Below are 22,315 nucleotides of genomic sequence, written 5' to 3'. Positions count from 1 at the left end.
TTAACTGCAGGCACCTTCAGTAGGAGACACAGTCGATGAGTGGTCAGTCCAAAATGGTCAGTGCACGCTGAAAGCGAAGGTAAACCAACTGGAAACCTCAATAACAGCTATCTGTGACTGTCACTGGCACACCCCAGTGACATTTCTCATGTAGACTGAGCAGATTGCCATGGTGCCCTTCTCCTTATTTATCTGACCATCTTTTAAGCCAGGAGATGACAAAGCTAGACTGAAAATTATGGCCATGCCTCGTTTTCCCCATGAAATCTGGGCCATGAAAGATAGTGCCGAGCTCTGCAAAGATCCATCTGCATGTTGCACGTTGACAGAAAGGGACATCTAAGACAGCCTCTCTGAAAGTTATTGCCTGGGGGAAGAGTTCATTGACCTCATTAATCTAAAAGCAGACACAAGGAAGACCATCCTGTCTACGGACATCTCCCAGGGCGAGATTCAGTGTGACAACAATCAAAAGGAGAAGGCAGGTGATAAGGGGCTGGTATTCTCCCCAGCATCCTTCAGTCCTGGGTGTTCTTGCCTATATTATAGTCCCTTTCATGTCTTTGACTTTCTTGGGGGATTAAAAAAAAAAAAAATCAAAAGTAGGAATTCTCACATTTAAGATTATCTGTAAATATTAATGTGCAAATATGCATGTATTATCTCAAACAGCACAGCTGTTCAGCACCACTTACCAAATTTCATTCTCTTGAGTTGTAAGAAAGGCAGAGAAACTTTGTAATCACTGATGAACTGCTTAGAGCTCTCCTTTCCAGAGCCATTGAGATGACAAGGTGGGACATCCTCTGCCAAGATTATTCCAATTTATCCTGAGCTGTGAAAGGTATATAGGTGACATAGCAGCACAAAGGAGGCATAGTATTAAATACCTCTTTAATTCTTCAACCACTATTGAAAAAGCAAAACCAGCTTGGGAACTTGCAGATTTTCTCTATGGTGGCAGGGGAAGTCACCTCCGTAAACTTAAGCTGGGAAGAGGAGGGTGCATGGATAGCCCCCCATATTTGACCCAGATGACATCCAGCTACCAATGTTTTCTGATGCCCACAACTGACCTTTTTTAAGCCACATATACACTGAGCAGCAGCCAGAATTTGGGATGAGTCCCACAGCCTGGTGCCTGGGGACACAGGCTGGGGACCCACTGGGCAGGCTGCAGCAGCCCTTCCAAGGAAATCTGAGCAGTAGTAGAGGAGGAGGAGGGGGCATACTCAGCTCTCTCCCTAGTATGAAGGAGACACAGCTGAGATGCGCAAGAGGCAGGACCCTGGAAACCCTTGCTCTGAGAGCATACAGTCTTTCTGGGAACCTGGAAGCCAAACTTCAGGCACAGCTTCTCACCTCTGCGCAGTGAAGTTTTGAGCATTTAATCTCAGACAACCCTTTTTCTGCACCCAAACAAACATCGCCGTTAAATCATCTTTAAACAACGCGGCAGCTAATGCTTGCAGACAGCAAAGCCTGCCACACACGGATTGCAGCAGGGAGGGGCCGGCCCTGCTTTCAATTTAAATGCTTGCTATCAATCTGTTTTTCCAAACACCGCTCACAAAAATAGCTTGTGCTACCCTGACAGAAGGTTTTTCTCTGTGATACACTTCCCTCTGCTGCTCATACGTGCTAATTACAATGCAGTGACAATATTCCTGTATTTCTGAGCACCCAAAGCAGAGACCTGGTTGGTATTTGGTGTTAATCCTGGCATTACATTCAGAGCGTGAGCTTTATTAATTACTGCAACCTAAAAGAAGCTGTGGCTTGTCTACTTTTGATAACTGGATTTATTTAAAAGGCATACTTGGATCCTATCTGAACTTTGAGATTCTTTCCTACATCTGCATTAAACCAGATTTTGTTCTGCACAGAAATTAAGGCCAAAGACTTCCCGCAGACAGGCTTTACTGGAGTTGTACACGCTGCTTGTGGCTCCATTAGCAATACTCGCAAAAAGCATTTCCAAAGCAATCGTTCAGTCACAGCACCATTCTTGCTGCAGTAGAGCAACTGAAGCACATCACGTCCACTACAAAAACAGCAGCTTTATGCCAGCAGATAGTGATGTTAAAGAGCATTGCTAGGTGGCAGTTCTCAATCACACCCTCATAGATTTATTCGATTTAATTTGTCCAAGAAAAGGCATGGAGACTCGTTTATCCCAGGTCCCTTCCTGTCCCCTGTCTGCGCCCTGCACAGTTTAGGCAGGGTGGAAGCACCTATGCACCGGGGTGAGGGCAAAGAAAAGAGAAAGATGGGCTCACTGCCTCTCTGCTCCTCCTTAGGGAGGAAGGAGAGCTCTGCCCAGCAACCATCCTCAAGTTCTAGCAAAGTATTCCAGCAGGAAGATAACTCCTGCTGGACTGGAGAGCCATGCCGGGAGGTGAGAGGCATATTTCTGTTCCTCCAACAGTCCTCAAGTTTCCCCAGAAGCACAGAAGAGCTTTCCAGAAGAAGGAGCAGTGCTGAATGGGTGTGTGTGTGTGTATATGGGGGGGGGTGTTCAGCTCAGCACATTCTGAGATATCATCTCTCCAACTGCAATTCCTCCTGGCTATTGCAGCCACCCTTATTTAGACCTATTTTTTTTGCAAAGCTTCTGTGACATGTAATTAACTTTATGCTCTGGGCAAAGTCCCTCAAAAGCAAATGTGCTTGAAATACACAGGCAATGGAAATTTACCCTGTTTGCAAGGCCGGGTATGTGCATAAGACTGGCCGATTCAGGATCACATTCAGTTGCTTTTATTCTTTATTTACCCTGTTTACAAGGCCGGGTATGTGCATAAGACTGGCCGATTCAGGATCACATTCAGTTGCTTTTATTCTTTATTTACCCTGCTCAGAGGGATTTGAGATATTTCCTTCAGAAATCCTTGCATTAGCTGCAATCAGCTATTATTCCATCCAACTGTTTTATTCTAATCTCTGCATAACAGCCCGGCACCTTGTATATGTGAATACAAATAGCAAAGTCCCTGGTGAACTCTGAGTGTCTGTCATGTATTCCTGGGGGAAATCAAATTCTTCTTAGTACAATGTTGATGGTTTTATGAGGATTTTTTTTTCTTTTTGTTACATGAGATAGGAAATATTGCAAGTTAGTGTCTAATTGGGTTATAGTGTCATTCTTATGCATAATTATCTCTTCCTCTTACAAGAAGAAAATGCTTAATGCATGCAAAAAGCAAGCAAAAATATTTCTTTTAATTACCCAGTAGATGTAAAACAATAAACTGATCAGAAACGATGAGGTACAGGAGGATGATGAGATCAAGTAGATCTTAGCTCTCAGCCTTCACTGAAGGCATCTGACCACCCCTGAGGAATGGTATCATGTAGAGGAAATGGCAATTTGGGAATCCTACAGAAAAACAGTGGGAAGGACTTCCTTGAGCCCATCCTTCAGGGAGAACCCAGATCAGCCAAAGTCTTCCTTACATGCTTCTAAATATTTTTGGTCCTAGACATAGTGGAGGCCAGGTGCTGTGAACATGAACTGAAGGAAGATGATCCATGCCTAGCCCTTGCAGGGAAGGCACACAATGTTTGCCACGAGAAGGATCAACAGTATTCAGCCTACAAGTAAAATGGCTTGGGAAGAGGTTTCAAACGTACAAACTGCCTCAGCAGCAGCAGGAATTGGTGCAAGATCAGGGTGGTTTCCAGCACTTGGGCAGTATGCCTCAATGTGGATTCACCCAGGGATACTCGAAGAAGTCCTCACATTGCTGCTTGGTTTTGTTGTTTGGTTTTTTTTTCCCCCTTTTCTGGGACTACAGATAAGTTCCTATCTCTAGTTGGACATTTCTTATACCTCTGGTTACTGTTTCTAGTCAACTTTTTGTTTAAAATGTAATGGGAAGACACATGCACACAACTAGCTAGCTAGCAAGATTTGTTTCCTTAAGAAATCAAGCTAAAAATTCAATTAACAAACCCAACAGTGTCAAACTACCTTGAAACTTCAGTTACTTATTAGCTTCGCCTTTGCAGGTGTTGAAGACAATAAAATTCCCATCATTGAAGCCCTAGTCAGACATTGAAAAGCAGCCAAGCTCCTAAAGCTGGGACGCTGGAAATAATCTGTTTCCCTGCCAAAGCCAGAAGAAAGTTAACAAGCAATTTAAGTTTCAAGGCAAGCCGTTTCCACGTGTGTTGTTCATTTATTTGTCTTTGCTAGATAGTTTTTTGCTTCCTTTTGGTCCTTAACTTTTAACTGTGCAAGGCTGGCAGGGAGGAGAATGATGTGTTGTGGGGAGGATTTGGAAGGAGACTCAGACAACATAAAAGCAGTTGTTTTAGAGGCAGAGACAGAGGGGCTGGATCAGGTCAGCACTGCTAGATCACAACAGCCAGATACGTGTAGAGGACTGAGATGCTACTATAAAGAAAGTCATCAGCCCACCTAACCCAGCGACAAGCCACAACATAAATCAGATTGCTCAGATTCACGGGTGTTGTATTGATTGTGTCTCGTGGTTGCACTGTCTGGAAAGAAATTCAAATTTAGCTGCACCAGCTCTGCCATCCTCAGCTATCCAAGCCACAGGCTCCTGCAGTAGAAAATCCATCTGCAAAGGGAAGAAAAACAAGATGCAAGCTCTCAGCAAACTGCCCTGCAAAGTGGCAGTGAATAAGCCAGCGATCGCAATGGTTGTCTCTCCAATAATTTCCCTTCTAAGGAAAAAATCAAACTATTGCAACTGCTTGCCCCAGTGAGAGCCCTAGAAGGGTGATGACCCTTCCCAGCCTTCCCACTCGCCACGAAACCCTGTGACTTAGCCTCAGGCTGATTACCCAAGTCTCTATAACTTCCTGTAAATTCAGGTGCTGCTGCTTTTCCTTATGGGCAGGCTGAAAGTCACCACTGATTTTGTGACTCAGCCATCAGAGCAGACTTGAGGGAGGGGCTGCAGTTGCCTTTTTGGTGTTAAATCCACCCCCAACAAAGTGCTCTGAAGCAAACTACAACTTACAGTGGTTAAAGGTAAATCAGTCAGGACTTAAGCTCCAAGGATTCATTTTTTTCCAGCTATTGATAGAATTTCAATTGGAGGGATTAATTCCAGAGGCGTATGTCTATTTACTCCCCCCTGCTTCCTCCCACCATTGTTTTTGGACTCTCTTGGATATCAAAACTTAGGGGATTATTTCCTTCCCACGATGGCAGAGCATAGGTCATGTCTGAGGCACACAACCTATCCAAAGAGCAGGGCTAGGAGCCTGGAAACACTAAGGAGAGGCTCTCAGTGCCACCAAGTCCCAGCACAAAGGGTGAGGACTCTAAAAATCTTCATAGAAAACCTCTGAAGGAAGATGAACAGTAGTCTGGAGAACAAGCCAAAAAGAAAGACCTGGGTAGCTCTGGTGTGGCTGCAGGAGAGCACTTTGCAGATCAGCTGTGGTTTACTGGATGCTGTTTCATCAAAGTGCTGTGATTTCCTACAAGGTCCCCTTCCTAGTCAAGTCCACATCCTTGTCTTATCTTCAGTTGCTGCCTCTTCTAATTTCTTCCTTTGGTTCCCACGCACAACCCTGTAAACTGTTTGGCCACGCTGCAGCTTGGCCAGGCAGGGAGAAAAGTGCTGATTCTGGAGTCAGGGCAGCTGCCAGAACAACATTCAGGAGCAAAAACCACCTCATCCTTTGGAAGAAGAACAAATGGGAAAAGAGCGTCAAAGGGACCAGCACTGCCAAGGTCATGCAGAGTCGGAGGGAGGGGGTCCTTATGTGTCTCTGATGTCTGATGGGCTAGAGGAACAAGCTGCCACTGAGCCCTTTTGCAGGGCGGGAGATGGCTGTGAATGAAAGGTATTGACTCAGATGTACCAGGTAACCATCTGTGGTGCTTTAAGGAGGTCTCTTGCCACAGCTCTCTGTTCCTTTGCCAGAGGGATGAGGTGGGCAGAGGCAATAACATTTTGGATCATCTGCTTGAAGACACAGAGCACACTTCCTGGAGCCTCACCGTTCAGTTTTGCACCTAAGCCACCCACTCTGTCATCAGGCCAAGTAACAACTGGAAAGGCCACCTGATTTTTGCAGCTCAGTTGCCATCCGCAGCAATTTATCACACTGGGTTTTTAGTTTTCCCAGGGAAGTAATTCTAGCTGGGATGAGGATTCTGAAGGATGTACAATTCTTTCTATCTGTAATCTATGAACATGTCACTGTGCTTTAGTATTAGCATATATCTTTGCTACATTTCTAATGAGTATTGGGGGAGAGGGGTTATACAGTTCAGGATCACAGACCCATTTAACTGCAGAACCACCAGTCAGATTTTTTTTTTTCATAATTGCAGGATTTTTCCCAATCCAAAAACCTCCTTATAATCCTTTAATTGGTATCTACACATCAAACACCATCATACCAAAAAGCAGCAGTACAGCACTAGACAACCTCATTGGTCCTTCTACAAAGCAGCTCCCTGTCTCAAAGACCACCTTGGAGAAATAGTCCCTGGCATGTTGTGTCATGTAGCAAGAAGTAGTTGGTCTGCAACATCCAGTGGCAGGGAAAGGCCACCACAGTGAGAATTTCAGCTGTTCCTTGGAGTGGTTCTTTGGTTTTGGTTAAGATTCCTTTTGAGCATGAAGCCTTATGCACATCACTGACCAGAAGCAAAGAGCTTTCCAAGGTTTCAGGAACAACCAGCAGTTCACAGACCTTGACTCAGGTCCTGCTGTAATGTACGCTTACGTAACTGTGTACATCTACAGCCAAACTGTATTTGGAAGAAAAACATAACTTTGCCATGCTGAGGGCCTAACTCAACATCCTTATCCACACCAATTAACTTTTTTGTTCTTTCTTTACTGCACTGCTCCAGTGACTTCAGAAGACAACTTAGATTTCAAGGGACTACCATAATCTGACCCACAAAGAACAGAGTTGATGATGGCTCAAATTATTTGCTCTGGTGGTAACTACAAAGTTGTCACAGCTACAATACACTCTGTGGGTGTAAGGCTTTAAGCATTGACTTTGCAGGCTCATATATGTATTAGTTACAGATTTTCTATGCATTAAATTAGGCTTTGGAATTACTTAAAAGTATTCAGCCCTCAAAGTAAAATCACTAGAGAGACTGAAAAGTACCTGAACATTGATAATTAGAAGGAAAACTGCAAATCCCCTTGTAGCCAAAGTCTTGGGCAAGTCCACAGGAGCTACCCGTAGTTGGCATAGTCCACATGTAGGAATCACAAACTTGAAGCTTTACACTTTGATACAACAGCTTCTGCTATCATTCCTTTTTGTGCTGAGTAACTACCACACAAGCCATCCTGCCCCAGTTCACATGCTAATAAACTTGGATGGGGTCAGACATGGTGGTTCGTGTCATCACAAGACCTCTCTCAATTATTTTTCAATGGTCTTGGGAATCTGGAGAGGTCCTTGTTGACCAGAAACCAGCAAACATTGTTCTAATTTTCAAGAAGGGCAAGAAAAAGGACCTTGGTAACTACAGGCCTGTCAGTCTCACTGCAGAGCTCAGTAACATTATGGAGAAAATTATTCTGGGAGTTATTGAAAAACACCTGAAGGACAAAGCAGTCATTGGTCACAGCCAGCATGGGTTCACGAGGGAAAGGTCTGTCTTAACAAATATAATTTCCTTTTATGACAAGGTCACCCATCTAGTTGACCAAGGGAAGCCAGCTGATGTAATCTTTTTTACTTTGGAAAGTAAAGCTTTCAATACTGTTTCTCACAGTATCCTTCTGGATGAAATGTACAGCATACGGATGCTGTAGAGATGAAATGTACAGAATACAACTAAATAAATACTTAATACAATGGGTGAACAACTGGCTGACAGGTCAGGCTCAAAGGCTTGTAGTAAATAGGGTTACATCAAGCTGGCAGCCAGTAACTAGTGGGGTTCTCACTAGCTAACATACATGCACACGTAGTACCTGGAGACTGTCCCTCCCTTAAAGAAAGACTTGCTGTGTAACAGAGATACTGAGAAATGTTTTCATGACTCCCACCAAACTTTAGGGAATTATCTACAGTGACCTGGCAGCCTGTCAATCAACAGCAAATCAGCCATCTCCAGTAGATTTGACCCACCTGAGGGACATCAACAAACATCCCCACTGTAGACATTATGTATCCATGGGACAAAGCCTGTCCACCCTATACTAGCCCTAAGCACCTTCTCTGTCCAAATTCCCCAAAACAACAGCTCTGCAAAAGCTGAGGTTCTGTTAACCCAACTTTGTTACAGTGCAGATGAATATGACTCCTTCAAGCATTTTTCCAGCTTTTCTTTCTATAACTGCATTCTTAAGTTGCCCACAGTGTTATCATCACCTTTAAAATATATATACATTGGCACCTTAAGGGATACCTGCCCTGCATTACTGACATATTGAGTTTTGTTAAAATTAGCAGAATTATAAACAAACTGTGATCCTTCAAGTTGTAAAAAGCTGTATTTAAGTCCTATTTACAAGATGACAGGAGACAAGACTCACTAAGAAGAGTTATTTAAACCCAAGATGCAAATGTCAAGCTATATATACTGCTTCATGTACAGATTTCCACTGGAAATGACGCGCAGCCAGATAAAAGAGCTCATATCTTGTGAGGCATAATATGAACTTGAGTTTAGCCCTTGGTGATTTCTGAAGGGATTGACCAGTTTGGATGGCTATGCAAGCAGAGAGATGATTTAAAAGAAGCATAGAATGGTTTGAGTTGGAAGGGACATTAAAGCCCATCCCATTCCAGCTGCGGATGGGGCATCCACAGCTTCTCTGGCAGCCTGTGCCAGTGCTTCACCACCTTCACAGTAAAGAATTTCTTCCAAATCTAATCTTCTTCCAACCTAAATCTCCACTCTTTTAGTTTAAAGCCATTCCCCCTTGTCCTATCACCACACCCCCTGACAAAGAGTCCCTCCCCAGCTTTCCTGCAGCCCCCTGTAGAAGCTGTAAGTCCACTCTCTGAAGCCTTCTCTTCTCCAGGCTGAACAACCCAACTCCCTCAGCCTGTCTTCATAGGAGAGGTGCTCCAGCCCCCTGAAATGACGACAAAGAGTAGGAAGATACCATGAGGATACAGCAGTGCTGCAGGTAACAGCAGCTCCACTGTCAGGATCAGTCCTGAATACCCACCACTTTATTGGTTCTACACGATTTGAAATGGGATCATTTAAAAAAATGGAAGAAAATTGGCAATCTTCCTGCTTATTCAGCATGGACAGTTTGTTCCCTTGCTGATCTTGGGGCAGGAAAATGAGAATATTTGAATAAATCAGGCAATACAGTTTTGAAACAATACTTAGTGTTTTCATTCCCCTTTTAACACCAGCATTTTTTCTTTTTTTTTTTCTGCTAAACGTTAGAGGAATTTGTTCTGGAAGAGAAAACATTTAATTAACCACAACAAAGGCTCAGCTTCTACTTCTTGATAAGGGATTTTAGGCAAACATTCACCAGAAAAGCATGTGTCAGGGACAGTGGCTCCAGAGCAACCAGCAGGTAATACCTGGGACCTGGAGGAAAGTCAGAAAAATCAGGGAATGCTCTGAAGTTGCCTCTTCCTCTGAAAACACGCAGTTCTTGAAGCCTTGGGGAAAGTGACCTTAGACTGCAGTGACAAGAAACCACTGAGCTCTACAAGGAGTTGACCCACAAGGGGGTTTAGAGTGCTTTAGCATACTCATGAGCTTCAGCCATGCGTGTTCATCACGTGTACCATCAGCTGCCTTCAGAAACAACATATGCATGTATTTGTGTATCTATCTGTGTGTGTAATTTCATCCTAATTACTTCATTCACTTCACATCCATGGAACTGAGGCTGCAAGGAGCAAACAAGAAACAAAGCATCCAAACGTTCACCTTCTTATGAGGTATATGTGATGCCCTTGGATCTCACATGCACACTGATTTGATAAGGAATCCACTCGCTGCTGAGAGATTTATACCAAGAACCATTTCCAAATCAATTTTTCTTTGATTTGGGGCTTTCACTAATACTCTTGTGGGGATTATAGGACTGGAGTTTGATGCTACTGTATTCTCATTCTGTGTACAGGAAGATTTTGCTTTTAGCAGTTTCTGTTCAAAATTCTGTCTCCAGGAGAGAGAGAGAAGTTGGTCTAGAATTACACACAGCAGAAATAAGTGAGACTGGAGAGCAGAAAACCAAATGGAACAAGAACCCCAGCTATTTCTAAGCCGTCCCCCTGGCCTTGCTGAGGCAGGTCACAGACAGGCCTGTCCAAAGGGTCAAAGAATCGCTGGCCTGTCAACAGGGAGATCTGAAGTTTTAACCCCAAATAAGTTATACAGCGAGTTATTCTTTCTCTCTTTTATGCTGAGCTATGTAGCATCGGAAGTCAGTCCATTGGATATTTAATGTGTTTAAAATAACTCAGGCACAAAGTCAAAAATAAGGCAAAATAAGCACAACTGCAACTTTTGAGTAATTTTAGTGGATTGTGAAGGAAAGAGGGTTTTTCTTTTTTCTTTTTCACCAAACCTGAGGAGCATAAACCTCTCTTTAGTCACTTGCATTCAAAACCTGAATGCACGTAGTCTTTTGAATATTAATATTGATGCATTATCAGTATCTATTGATATATCAATACAATATTGATACATAATAAAAAGTCATTACCACTCTAACAGCAAAGTTTCAGGGTACTGAATTCAGCTAGCTGTACAATATATAATTGGCCAGAAGCTCTTAGAAGTAAAAAAAAAAAATTAAAAAAAAGGCCTATTTTTGTTTGTTGTAATGCAGTTGGTTTGTTCCCATCAGAGCACACTCTGTCCCACTAACATCAATTTAGCTAATTTAATCAACTACATAGAAAGAAACCATTCAGCCCAGGGAGAAACAATACAGCAATTAGCAACACTCAGGTGGCAATGACTGGGGCTCCCTTACACAGTTCAGGACAGACTGAGTTTTAGCTCAGATGGGGGTAGCCAAAGGATTAAAAACAACTGTGGGATTTAATCTACAAACAATGCTTTTCAGGCATTGCAGAAAGCCCAAATGTCAGGTAGGGGGTGGGGTGTCTCCCTAATGCATTTTGAAGTGAGCAACTTTATTTTAAGAGCAGCGTGGATCTCGGAGCTGAACCTTATGAAAATCACATGCCCAGGGACAAGATGAATCCTAGTGAAAATATTTTTCCTGCTTTCTTACTCAGAGTTGGGTGTTAGCTTTGTTTGAAAGCACTTCCTTGTGATATTAAACAAAGGGGGAAAAAAATGAAGATAATGTTAATGTTTACCTAAATGGGAACTCCAACAGTAGCACAAAATAAAAAACACACTGCTAACATTTTCCCTTTCCTAGATCTTTAGATGAAAATGAGATTCACTGCATACACAAAATGCAACTGCTTTTGGTATTCTCTAAAACTAATGGTAAAAGGTGTTTTGTTGTTGTTTGTTTTTTCCCCTTCATTTATATTCTGGCTGTGCAGTTGAGGGACCTAAACCAGGTTGCTCAAAGTCTCCTCCAACCTTACACTGAACACCTCCAGGGATGGGGCATTCACACCTTCTCTGGGCAGCCTGTGCCAGTGTCTCACCACCCTCACAGTAAAGAATTTCTTCCTTATACCTAATCTAAACCCCTCTTTCAGTTTAAAACCATTAACCCTTTTCCTATTACTACACCCCTGACAAAGAGTCCCTTCCTAGCTTTCCTGCAGGCCCCCTTTAGGTACTGGAAGGCCGCTGTAAGGTCTCCCCGGGGCCTTTTCTTCTCCAGGCCAAACAACCTCAACTCCCTCAGCCTGACTTCATAGGAGAGCTGCTCCAGCCCTCTGATCATCTTCATGGCCTCCTCTGGATTCACTTTAACAGGTCCATGTCCTTCTCGTGCTGGGGGCCCCAGAGCTGAACGCAGGGCTCCAGGTGGGGCCTCATAAGATCAGAGCAGAAGGTGATAATCCCCTCCCTCACCCTGCTGCCACGCTGCTTTTGGTGCAGCCCAGGACACGGTTGGCTTCTGGGCTGCAAGCACACATTGCCGGCTCGTGTTGAGCTTCTCATCAACCAGCATCCCCAGGTCCTTATCCTTAGACCTGCTCTCTCAATAAATTCTCTGCCCAGCCTGTGTTTGTGCTTGGGATAGCCCAGCCCAGAGGCATGACCTTGCACTTGGCTTTGCTGTACTCCATGAGGGTCATACAGGCCCACCTCTCAGGCCTATCCAGGTCCCTCTGGATGGCATCCCTTCCCTCCGGCATGTTGACCTCACCGCACAGCTTGGTGTCTTGGACCTCACAGCCCGGGCAATCCCTTCCCGCACCGTGTGCCCACCAGCAGTTATGACATTCAGATGCTTTCCATGAACAGGTTGCTACAGCATTAAAGAGAGTCCCTGCTCCTGCCCAGCACTCCCGTGGAGATTGATCTCCCTGCAGGGAGATAAATGCGCTCTTTGCAGCTATTGCCACTGCATTAAGAGACCGATTAGGTCATTAAGCCTGTCTCAGGGTCAACACAAGATTTTCCCTAACACATTTTCCCGTGTTTTGTCCAGAACAATTTTAATGACTTCTCCACTCCTGAGCTCAGCTGCCTGGCATAAAAACACCTTGAAATGCTGGGAGTAACAATGTTTCTGCCAACAGAAGCTGCTGTTTGCAAATTTTTTTTTCCCTGACTCCTTCAGATTTTATAACATTTTTCAGGGACTGGAAACAGCCAAAGTGCTGCAGTTAGCAGTAAGCAGCCGAAGCAGTGGAAGAAAAAAAAATGGAGCCATTCTTGTAACCATATGTCTGTTCCCCCTGTCTGTCTAGAGACTGCAATTAGCAATAGATAATCACTCAGTTTAGAAATGCTAGACCCTGTAGGCAGTATTTGTGACTGAACACAAAGGATATGTAGTATTAAGTAGTTGCTCTGCCTCAAGGGATAATTTTCAGTAACACTTAGTGGGTCAGAAATCATGACTGCAATGAAATTTAGCTTTTACATCTTGGTCCAATAAAAATATATCAGGTGCAATTTAGAGGCAGAATAAGAAACACACATAAGCATAGATAAAACAGGAACTTTCACATTCCCTGCCAGTTTTTTTCAGTTTTGCTCTACATTAGAGAAATAGGAGGTCAAGACATTTTGCTTCTTCAGCACACTGAGCTTGTTGCAAGGTGGGTCTCTTCCTCCCAGCTCAACCAGTTTGTGAGATCCGTAGGCCAAGGAGGAGGGTAGAAGACCAACTTACCCCTTTAAAGATTTCCCTTTATACAGAGATGTGCCTTGCATCTTCCCAGATACCTCCTTCCTCTCCTCTTACTGCTTCTTGGATGGCATTACTGCAGCTAGTGTGAAGCTTTAAAGACTCAAACTGGTGCAAAGCCCTGGCAGCAGATGTGAAGGGGAAGAATACCCCAAGGCTTGCACTGTAGCTGAGCCTGAGAAACTCATTACACCAATGACATCCCTAATGAGAAATGCAAGCCAGGGAAGCCAGAGAGATGATTCTTGCATATAGTCTAAGACAAACTGTGACCAAGGGCAACTGTTCTGTACCTTGTTCCACTGCTCTGTGCCTTTGTGTCACAAATCTTTGGAGTAGGGCCAGCACCAGCACTAGATGTCCAAGTCTTGGACACTGCAAGGGGATGTTGCCATCAGTGTGTGTATTTAAGCACCGCTACAACACAGTGTTCTTGGTGGTTCTCTTAATGATGACTAACACACTGTAACAGGATAGCAAGGTACCAGGTTATAAAACCCAAAAACCCAAATATCAGTTTTACTGGGTGACACTAGAATCCCAAACCACTAGCAATACTACTGATTCTGAAAATCAAAGTATCTCGCCTACATGGAGCAAAAAGAGGAAAAGAACCTGCTCCCATGACACTATAAAAAAAATCCCCCCCTCAGTCTAGAAGGGCTTTCCTTTGCAGGGTTTTATTCAAAGCTATGTGAGAAACAGGCTTTGGTGACAAGCATGGGTAGCAATATATGAATGACTTGCCTTTCACAGATGATATTTGGATTTTCATAATTAGACAACAGGGGAAAAAAACTTGAAATATATTTATTGGTTAATTCTGGAGTAGGGTTTTTATCCAGGAAATTATTTGACATTTACAACTTCGCTGGTTCACAAGACAACATGTTTTGACTTCATATTGTTAGAAATCAATGCGCGAGGTTAAATATGACATTATAATTCAACGTGCCATAAGCATGACTGTAGTTACACTAAATCAATAGAATATGGTAGCCTTAATTTACAGCAGTCACAGACAGCATAAATAGTTAATTCATGGTTATTGCATTACCTGGTTTTGAGGTAAAAGGGTTGTTAAGAACAACTCCGGAACAGTTCCCCAAGGCTGTATTGCAACTGCTGTCATTCATCTTCCATCCACCTTGCCAGACTTTTGAGTATGTTGAAAGAGGCATTTTCATTTCAGCAATAAAAATAAGTAGCTTGAATATTGCTTGTTTTGTTGCTGTGCAAGCACAACTCCCCAATAACTTCATGTGTTTCAGTTTAAAGGGATGAACCTTTCAGAACTATCAGCCTAGCAAACATGTTTTTAACTTCATGTAAGAATCAAAAATATACTTTTTTCTCAGAAAAAGAAGTCACTTTGGTATAAACTTTAATAAAAAGATAAAAAATAAAGTTGTTCATAATAATATAATTAGTATATTTATGCAACCAGTATGCCTTGTTTCTACAGCTGCCTTCCCTCTTGTTTCTTCGTAAAAATGACTCCCATAGGTGTCTATGTCTTTGGAAACCATCCTCTGTATATGCTGCTGTGTGAAGACACAAGAAGAGGCAAGAAGCCAGATACCATATCAGCTCACCCATGTCATGTACTTTGAGAAGTATTATGATATAAAGCCAATCCGAAAGGGAGATCATTATGATTTATTTTCTCCCTTCCCCAACAGAGGTTTAAAAAAGACAACAACTAAAGGCAGAATTAATCCAAAACTGATAAGTCAAGTGACAGGAAAATATTCCCTCTCATCACTACCACTGCGCCTTTTGGAAGGCAGATTTTCCAGCTTCCTTCCAGTATAGAGCAGTGAGATTTATATGCACCTTTCACAAAGAGGTGGCTTTGTGCTTGCCTGATAGTTTCCATGAAGATCTTGGTAGTCTTGTTTGTTTGTTTTGAAGGTCTTACCATGTTACTTCTTCTAGAATAGCTGGGAAAGCTCATCTCTAAAATCAACTTTTTATGAAATATGCAAGCTCATTGTGATGTTTGGAGGGTGACTAGTTATACACCAGTTTGTTTCTGGAAAACAGGTTTTTGTCAAAAGTAATTTATATTCTACAATGATTTTTTTTTTTCCTGTAGTAACCTTTAAAACTCTTTTTCATCAGGAAATTTCCAAATAAATCAAATATTTGAACCTCCTTTGGTTTTCAAAGGATTGATTGCAAAATAAAAGTAGAAATGGAATGAAAACAAGACTTTTTGCTTTAAATTAAAATTACAAGCATGTGTTGTTTTGCTTTAATATTTTCCTTAGAGAGTTAGAAAATAAATAGCTACATAATAAAATGAATTAAAACAACATCAGTAGGACTCCTGACATCTTTCTTAAAAAGAAAAATGAAATATAGTTGTGTGTGTAGAGCTGCGTTTATAGATTTTTTTTGTTAGTCATTTATTTCAGGAGAGAAAAGGGTTATTTGTATGGTTATGGCTTCTTACCAGGATTATGGTTTCTCATAAGATGCTATTGCTCCATCTTACAGGGGCTCTGGGTTACTTCAATAGGTTTTGATATAACTTTGAATTTTATAGGAGGGGGCAGGGGAAACTTCAATAGAAAACTTCAGCTGACTTTTTCCCCTTCAGTCCTCAGTTCCTTTTCACATATATTTATAGCCACTTCCAAGGATGATAACTTCTTTGAAAGGGTTGCAATTTGAGCATTTTATACACCCCAGGTGCATTGCACCTATATAACTCTTATTACCATATAACTCTTTCTAACTATAAAACTCCTTTAGGGAACATAACATTGTTTGCATTAACTCGGGAACTAGGAAGCAGCAGCCAGGATGTTGGGCCCCTCGTACAGGGCATTGCACATGTCCATGTCCTTTATTCAGGATGAACCAGGCCCAAGAGCCCTTTTATTCCACTTAATGGCCAAATAGGTTATAAAAACATTTCTTCACAAGAGTGGCTCTGGAGATAGGAAATGTTTATCAGGTTTCAACAGGAGTGAATTTAATTTCAGTAAGTTTTATCTCTAACTTTGCTATTGTGCACCTGATGCCTTCGCATGCTCGGCTCAAAGGAAATAACGTAATGCCATCACTGACAATGGAAAGCCAATCGCAGGAGATGAGAGACTGAAAGCTTGTTGCCCAGATGAATATTTATAGCTGCATTGTGAGCATCTATTTTCTTGGATTACACTAGAAGATATGATAACAATGCTGAAGGAAATTACTTTATGAATTTAATACCCATATATTTTCTGTACTGATTTCATTCATCTAGGTTCAGTGGCATTTTATGTGGATGGAAAGCTCTCTTCTATCGTTATTCTTATTACAGCTAATAATCATCATCATCATCGTTGTTATTGTATAATTAATTGCCAATTTTGTCTTTCAAATTTTCAATAAAAACAACCAGGAGAAAGATACAATAGAAATAGCTATATGGGGCATTTAGAAATTGCTTAAGCAGTTGTACTGCCTGAGATCTTTTGCTAAGGACTTCCTAGAGCTAAAATATGTCTCTGACATACTTAGTGGCATTCTACTAAGCACTGAAGTGATGAGATTACAGTCAAATTAGGAACTTGTGCCCTTCTCAAAAAAATAAAACAGCACATACAGAGACAGCTTGTCTCAATTGCCTTGAAAGCCTCTCAAAGTTGCTCCAGTAGAGATTTGGTTGTACTGAAAAAGGAGCTGATTTAATGAGCACAAGTTTTTGGTGGGTCTATCCAGCTCCCGAACTGTTTAATGGGAAGCAGAGTGTTGATTCCCTATCCAAGGTAAAGAAGATGGGGAGAGAGAGAGGCACAATTTAATGCTTAAAAATGGTACCTTGGTCATCTGGGATACACACACTGGGGTATCAGACAGTCTAACCTTTCAATCATTATGCCGAGAGGTGTCATGGAAGAGGTCAGGAGTCCACAGACAGTTCTAAAGTTCAGTAAACGCCATTGGTTTTCCAAATTTTCTCTTTTTGTTAAGAGGAGAACATAAGTCCCTTGTTGCCCTTAAGACACCGTGGAAATTGGGTTATTTTTAACCTGATCTATGTTCCATCTCACAGACAGAGCAGGAAACTGCAGCAGCACAGGCAAGCAAATACCTGGAGAAGGTGCTCTTAAACTGGTCTCACTGCCAGGAAACCATGTCTTGAAAGGTGACATGTCACAAGGAAATGGTCTTCAGCTTAATACATGGAGCAGCACAGGGAATGGGCTCTAATCATCAGCCAGCTGCCAGCAGAGGCAGCTGGGGCAATAAAAATAAGAAATCAGAAAGCAGAAGTCTCCTGAGAGGCTGCTCTGAGCTCACCGTGAAAGTCATGCCTCTGCGGTGTCAGGTAGAAGAAAGCAACCGGTGGCCATGTGAGTACTGGGAGAGACCCAGTGTCACTGCCCAGAGGCCTTCGCCTCTCCTTTGGTGCTTCAGGCAGTGACCAGTCCCACCACCCTCACCACCTTGCTTGGCTCCCATCACTCCGGTCACCACAGAAATCCTCTTTATCTACTTCAGCCTCATCCATGACCTTCCTCAGTTGACTTTTCTCACACCTCAGTTGGTGCGTGCTCTAAGATATAACCATATTTTAGCCATACTTATGGGGAGGCTGAATTACCATTGCTTTTACTACAGGAGTAAGTAGACACACTGCAGTATTTACAGCCCCATTTCACAAGGCACCATACAGATGGGTTTGAAGAGACTGTACCTTTTCTGAGCACAGTATAGATGAAGCAGGCAAAGTAAGGCTTAGAAAATTTATTATAGTTACTCAGCAGCAGAGCAAGGAAAAAAATGCCACTCCTGAGCTTGGTGTTCTGCCCAGACAATTTTACCATTCCTGCCTTTTAATACATTTAACTTTCCCTTTAGCTGGCATTTTGTTGAAACAAACTTTATGGTCCATAGCATCAGTGGTACCAAAATATGACAATTAATCACAGCCAGCTGCCAAGCTTCTACTGAGTTCAAGCATTTAAGTCACAATTAGCAGACACAATATTTCAGGATATCAATTTAGACAAAACATTGAAACGCTGAACCGAATTTGATCTATGACATTGGCAGAGTTGCAACGAGCCCATTATCATACAGCTGTATTCATCATAATTTATCTAGTCACTGCTGAACACTGCTGTGTTCACCAGGCCATGAAGGGAAGGACTGTAAGTGATCCTGGAATCTGCAGTGATGATGGTTCAAACCTGGCTTGCCTAGCACATTTCACTGTCCTGTTTCACACAAATATGCATCCAGTAAAGCTCTAAGAATAAGTCGCTTAGGGCCAAAAAGACTCAGCTTTGCAGTAACAAGCTCCAGTGGTGCCAGAGCAGCTGTACAGACATTCAGCACTTTTTCCTTTCCCTTCTCTCCCTGTGTGATGGTGTGCTCCCCCCACAACACTTCTCACCTTCGGTCTGGCCATTGCCTTGTCCAAACACTGGCCTTGCTCGTGCAGGTAGCGACCACAGCATCAGCTCAAGCTGGGTGCTGGAGGACCTGGCAGACGTCTGGCTCAGCAGCTGAGGGCCAAGCACCAAAAACAAAAGAACCATATGACTACAAGTCCATCATCTTACCCCATAAATAGTGAGTAGGCCAAAAGCCCTTGGAGCTCTTCTGCGTGGTGGGATCTCCTCTTGAGTAGGGACACCTCTCAAGGTCACATCTGCTGCAGAAATCCCTTACGCCTTGCTAAAACAGATCCTCGGTAACTGGTTAATAGCCTGCTAAACTTTGTAAGCTTTGCTAAGATTAAATCTTAGATGGATTGTGCACATATAACCCTCAGACATAAACCATTAACCGCATCTGGGACTAGGAGTGGATCCAGATGCACCTAGGTTCCTTACCCCTTCGGTTTGAGGAGTTTAGAAAACAAGGGGGTGCACTCTGAACCTCGTGAGTCAACTGGAGGGTCTCCCTCACACATCTGACTTACCCTGTCCTCCAAGCAGTAAATTATCAAGTGCACCTTGCCATCTTGAATCTTGTTAAGCCACCATCTTATTTACAGTTAAGCTTTGTTAGATCACTACATTATATCAATAAACATAACACTGCTTCTCTCTTATGAGTGAAGTATATAATTTCACCCACAGCACTCTGCAAGGCCAACATAGTGCTTGAGAGGAGCATGCTGGAGGTCAGAAAGGATATTTGGAAGGCATTAGAAGGGTGATGGAGGGCTCAAGCTCTTAAATCAGCTCACCAACAAATCAGAACTCCTTCAGGATCAGCTTTAGGTACAGCTGAAAGGCTGACAAAGGTGAAGCCGATGGGGCTAAATTTGCCTGTTGAGACCCTTGTCCTGCTTGGGCTGCACTTGTACCTGTTTCTACTAACACAGGTGTTAGGGGGCCTGACCTACATGCTCCTCTTGAGCCAGCTTAATGGCACCTTGTAGCTGACCAGGCATGAAAATCCCTTCCCTGTCCGCTTCTCTGGGCTTTACTCTCCATTGCCATTAACTTCGTACACGTTTCAGGTTAAGCTGTCAGGAAGAAATACAGGAATATCTGGCTGTAGCCCTGGTGTTGCCATGTCTATCTTAACCCACACTAACACTGAATTCTTCCAGCCTGGAAGGCACTACAGGAATTATAGATGTTACATGCTTGGCATGGCACCCATAAAAAGAGAGCTATAAACAGATTATTCTCACAAAAGAGCATCTCTTGAAAAGAAGGGCTTTCCTCTATCCCCAATATTAATATTGAATTAATGCAGTTCAATATTGTATTAACTTATTTACACATAAGAATTATTGAGTCGTTAGTGGGTTTGGTATTTATCATGAACTGATTTCATTCTTCTTAAATACTTTTTGACCGTGATGCTGTCAGTTCCACAGATGGTAAATCCATATCTTGATTCCCAAAGCATTCATGAAGATGTGCCCAGTGAGACTAAAGTGTTGTTTACAAATAAGCTGCACAGAGCATATCCTGTGAGTCATATTAATTTTCTTCATCTTCCCATCTTTATGGGCCTCCACGAGCTTCCAGACCCTTCCCACCCTTACGTGCAGGAGGTCAGAGCAAGGTGAGGGAGAAGAGGCAGACTCAAGACTGCTGGGTCTCTCTTCATCTCAGTCCCCTGTGATTCAGCCCAAAGAGACAGCACAGTACTGCCTCCTGCTTGGTAACCCCACGTGCCAAACCCTGCGGACCAACCACTGCCATCATTCGCCATCCACTTGTGCTGCCACCTGAAAGAGAAAAGAGACCTCGAAGAGATCCTGGCTTTCAGCTTGGTGCTCCAGAACTTCGCCTCACGTGTGAGACCACACTGACCCTCTACCACCTGGGACAGAAGGCATCTGCATCCTGAACCCAGGACTGCCTGGTGCCCATCAACTCCTTCTGCCTCTGCGCTGTGCCATTCCCTGCTGGGCACAAGCCATCTGGACCGTGACATCTTCCCAGCTTTGATATGGATGTCTCCGAGCTCTCAAAGCAATGGATGCCCCATCCAAGTCTCCACATGCGACCAAAATGACCTACTTTCCCCACTCGTCTGCATTTAGAAGTCTTGTAAACAGGTTGCACAGCGCCTATTTCTGACTTGGCAAATGCATGCTCTTCCCCACGGTGGACTTTTTTTAACTGATGATGCTCAAGATGATTTATGAGTTTCCAAGAGCCCAAGTCAAATCACATCACTAGGTTATTTTGGGGTTATTATTCATGAAGTCCATTTCAAAGCTCAATTCAAAAGGCGTCTGTAAGCAGTTGGTGAAGAGCTGGAACCCCTACTATAATAAATGAGTCATTTCTCAGTGGAAAATGAAAAACTTACCATGTCAGCAAGATGATTGCAAATGGTAGAACATTGAGAGAAAGAGGAAATGGGATTAAGGGAATGGAAATGCAAGGAAATCTTAAAGAAAGAGAGAGCAAAACATATGGGTGGAAAGAGCCTCAAATGGAGTTATATAAATAATTGTTTTGATGACATTCTTCAAAAGCTCCAGAGCTTCAGAATGAGAGAAAACCATCCTGTTTATAGCATTATTTTGCATCTCCTTGCCCACTGAGCTGGTTTCAGAAATGGAATGCCCAGGTGTGGAAGAGGTGGTGCCAAGAGTCTCAAAGGGGAACCGGCCTTGTAGACTTACTGATCCGTGTGTGGGGTAAACTTGCCAAGACATGCCATTATTTTCCAGAAAGTACTTGTCCTGAAGCAGACTGGATGGCAGATGGGGCAGGTTTCCACGTCAGGTTCAATCTACTAGCCTAGTAGCATCTTCTTCCACGGAGAGAGCACGGCTCCAGGTGGGAACATGCAAAATTCATGTGCTAAGGAAAGCAGCCAGAAATATTTTTATCTTCTTGCTACACCATAGCAAGTTTTTGATCCTTAATGACAAAAATTACTCTTATACTGGCCAATGTCAGCCTTTCCTAAGCCTTTTACCGCTCCTGCCTGATATTTGGTTAGAAAAGTGCAAAGTGCCCTTGGTTTTGTGGGAGCTGAGCTCTGAGGTAGCAGCAGCAGTGTCCATGCAGTCAGGAGTAATTTCTACAGGGGCTGCCGAATCAGAGCCGGGCAATAATCCTTCTTATACGCTGTCCTTAAAAGTATCAGTTCTTGCCTTTAATTCACTGTGGTCTTCTCAAGAAAATCTCCTGGCTAGAGCTTCTCCAGGTACTTCTGTATGTGTTCAGATGTGTTCGGTTTCATTGCTTTAAAACGTATTTAATTTAGGAGCATCCTTACTCTGCTATTACTAGGAAAGCCTGAGTGATAGACTTATCCTTTACAGCATCATCTTGTATTCGTTCCTTTCAACAGAGGCTTTTTTCATAGTGCTGGTTATTTTCATTTCCTTTCTGAGAGCTCTTCTTGCTGCTACCCTGTGTTTTGTCCAACAAAGTGATCAGTGGATCCACCTCATTGCACAGGTGTCACACTGACACCAAGCTAACTGAGATATTTTCAAACCTGTCCTTAATACAATCTACCATCTTGTTTGCTGTGAGGCCCTTTATTGGACACTAAACAGAGGTTTTTCACAAAAATGATGACAGAGTCTTTTCCCCCACCTGGCTGCAGCTGCTGTCAAAGCCCCAGCTCTC

This window comes from Cygnus olor, chromosome 4, assembly GCF_009769625.2.
Source record: "Cygnus olor isolate bCygOlo1 chromosome 4, bCygOlo1.pri.v2, whole genome shotgun sequence".
Taxonomy (NCBI): Eukaryota; Metazoa; Chordata; class Aves; order Anseriformes; family Anatidae; genus Cygnus; species Cygnus olor.
The sequence above is the reverse complement of the archived record's forward strand: the minus strand, read 5'-3'. Positions refer to the sequence as shown.